The sequence below is a fragment of the Nanorana parkeri genome, unplaced genomic scaffold (assembly GCF_000935625.1).
Source record: "Nanorana parkeri isolate BGI_ZX_2015 unplaced genomic scaffold, ASM93562v1 scaffold301, whole genome shotgun sequence".
Lineage (NCBI taxonomy): Eukaryota > Metazoa > Chordata > Amphibia > Anura > Dicroglossidae > Nanorana > Nanorana parkeri.
In genome coordinates this window covers 12,455-15,564 of record NW_017306569.1, presented here as the reverse complement: position 1 = coordinate 15,564, position 3,110 = coordinate 12,455, and the positions used below count along the sequence as shown (strand labels likewise).

The following is a 3,110-nucleotide window of genomic DNA, read 5'->3' as shown; positions in this document are numbered from 1 at the left end:
CCGCCAGTCAGCGCTGGCAGATCGGAGCGGGGAGAGGGGAATCCAGCCCTCCCCCTGTCACGGCAGAGAGCCGTGACAGGGTCGAGAGGTGAGCGAACCCGGTATGTGTTCGCTCACCTCCCGATCTACTGAGCCGACCTGTGACAGTCTCATTGTCACAGGTCGGCTAGAACTATGAGGTGACTGAAAAGCACTCACCTCATAGTTCTCCTTTAACATCAGCCCACCACTCACTAACGCATTTATTTTGTATGCACTGACAATGCTGCACTTGCTCTTTGGCAATAGGTTACAGCCTCTACCACAATGCATAAAGCAATAAATATAAATACAACTAGTCAGACAAAGGATATCAATCTCACTGTACCTAAAGACAAATTATTTTTTTAAGGCCCATTTACACCAGAAGCCATGTTATACCGAACTGACAATCTAACAATATTAAGTGAAGTAACAACTGTCTTCTCTAGTAGGGTCAAGTTAAAAGGATGTGCTTTGGCACTTGATAGGACAGCTAACATTTTCAGGTGGAGTTGTTCAGGCTCGTTCAATATGTGGTTGTTATGAACGATTCTCTGTGTGAAATCCACAACAGGAACACATTGGTGTGCTCTTGGCTATATATTCCTTCTAAAGCTGGCCATACACCTATAGATTATCTTCAGATTTTCTCTGGTCAGATGGAAAAAGTGCAACAGATTCCTCCATCTACACTAAACTGTGTGGCTGGAGGAATCTCCCACTGGGCCAAGCTTCAGTATCTTGCTGGCCCGGCCCCGCTGGCTGTCAAAATACCTGAACAATCTGATTGGATGCAGGCATTGTTCAAGTATTTTGAGAGCCAGCAGGGCCGACTAGCAACATACTGTAGCTTGACCCAGTGGGAGATTCCTCCAGCCACACAGTTTAGATTAGATGGAGGAATCTGTTGCACTTTTTCCATGTGACCATAGAAAATCTACAGATAATCTATAGGTGTATGGCCAGCATAAAACTGAGTAAGCCCCACTTGTCCTCATTTCTCTGGGGTGTTCTACTATCATTCGTTCTGCAGGGCTGCCTCCCCCTGCTCTAGAGGGTATAGTTGGTAACATGTAGTCACCCAGCCAGAGAAAATTTGCTGTGTAGAACACAAACAGCATGCCACATGCAGGCATTACTCTTCCAATCAAAATCTATTAGCAGAGGGAGAGGAACTGATGCCATCCTCCATTGTATAATTTAAGCAAAGGTGGCACAGAAAGTGGAAGAATAAGTTTCTATTTTGTTGCAGAACTACTACTACTAGCCATAGGACTTGTGTTTATTGCCCGATATACCAAATATAGAATATTTATAAGTAACATCGATTAGAGGTAAAGATTGCTGAAGATAGAAAAACATTTTCTTCCTAAATAGAAATTGTTTTAAAACGATCCATTATCCACAGACAATCAGTGATGTGTACAAATTCATGTGACCTTGCCCTAAATCATGCTTTGTTTAATTTCTATTCAACAGCAAAGCACACATTCACATAGTTTGTTGCAAGCATAAAGCACAGCTATATACAAAATTATATGAATTGCACTTTTATATGAATTGCACTTTTCTATGCTATTCTAATACTTCTATCCTAATATTTATATTTTTGGTAATGCTGCTTATGTTGCCATGGCAATATATCAACAATAACAAATTGTGCCAGATCTCATACAGCTTATACCCAAGAGCAGGTTCGGATGTCATCAGTGGGCCAGCTGCAAACGCCAAAGAAGCCAGCCACCAATGAAAACTACTGGTTAAAATAATGTGGGTTTAGGGCTCATTAACACCATCGCGATGCAATAATTGCTTTGTGCGATTAACGCACCCTGCCGCTCAATGCACCTGCCATGCATTAACAGTGCATGAGGTGCATTTCCATTCATTGGAATTAGGGATGCACCGAAATTTCGGCTGCCGAAACATATCAGATGAAAATGGCGCTTTTGGCAAACAGTGCAGCATCCAGCGTGAAAGAGAGAAACTGTCATAGGAGGTCAAGTAGTGCGGGTGAGGAGAATGCTGTAAGTGGCTGGTGTCTCTTCTCCTGCACCGCTCAGCCTCCTGTGATAGACTAGAAGAGTGGTGTGGGGAGGGTGACAGCTGTCAATGTTATGACCGGAGACTGAGCTCTCCTCCCATCCCAATCAGCCTCCTGTGACAGTTCAGGAGAACGGCGCTGAGGGGGGCGGAGACAGCTGTCAGAGGAGATGGAGCTCTCCGCACCGCTCGCTCAGCCTCCCGTGACAGCTAGTCAGGATAGAGAGCAGGTACAAGCACTCAGCGATCGCTGAATGTTTGTAAATAATTGAGGACAGAGTATGTTTCCCCAATTAAGAATGAATGGGAAGTGATTTACATCACTTCCTGTTCATTCATGATTGTGGACATGGTAAACATACTATCTCCACAATGTATGAATGGACAGGAATATTCAGTATAGAGGATTCCTGTTCATTTATAACAGGGGCTGCAAAAAAAGAAATTGAGGACTCAATCTCTTTTTTATTTTAAAAAGGAAATATCAGTGATCTGTTTACACTCCCAATATTTACCCGAAGCCCCAACAGTAAAGTAAAACAAATTTAACAAAAAATAAATATGTGATGTGGTACTGTGTGTTGCGTGTGCCATTCAAATGAATTGCAAGACACCTCCTGCACTGTTAACGCATGGTATGGGTGTTGAGCGGTAGGGTGCATTAATCGCACGGTGCCGTGTGAACAAGGCATTCTATCAAGAACCAGAGAATTAGCACACAGGAACAGACAAACCAACGAGGCAAAAAATGATGTTCAGAATGTATTTATTTGGCTATAGTAAGTTCATTAGTCCTGGCAGTTACATATGGCGAGGGGAAGGTCCGATTTAAGACTCATGCAAGCAGGAAGCTTAGCCCTTATAAAGTAATATTTGCCCCCAACCAGGACTGGTGCTACATACAGCCAGCGACGTATTTACATTTCCTGCTGCCCTAGGCATGACAGCAGCGTCGCCCCTCCTTACCCCCGTCCGTCTGACATTCCGCCGAGTGACCGTCAGCACCACCCCCCCTCCCCCCCCACCCCCGGCGGAGACATACATTA

General features: G+C 44.2%; 1 protein-coding gene across 1 annotated transcript in view; it reads right to left on the bottom strand.

The window, feature by feature from the left end:
- The window catches only part of POT1 (protection of telomeres 1), a 56,815-nt gene that overhangs the window by 53,012 nt on the left and 693 nt on the right, over nt 1-3,110 (bottom strand). The window lies entirely within an intron of this gene.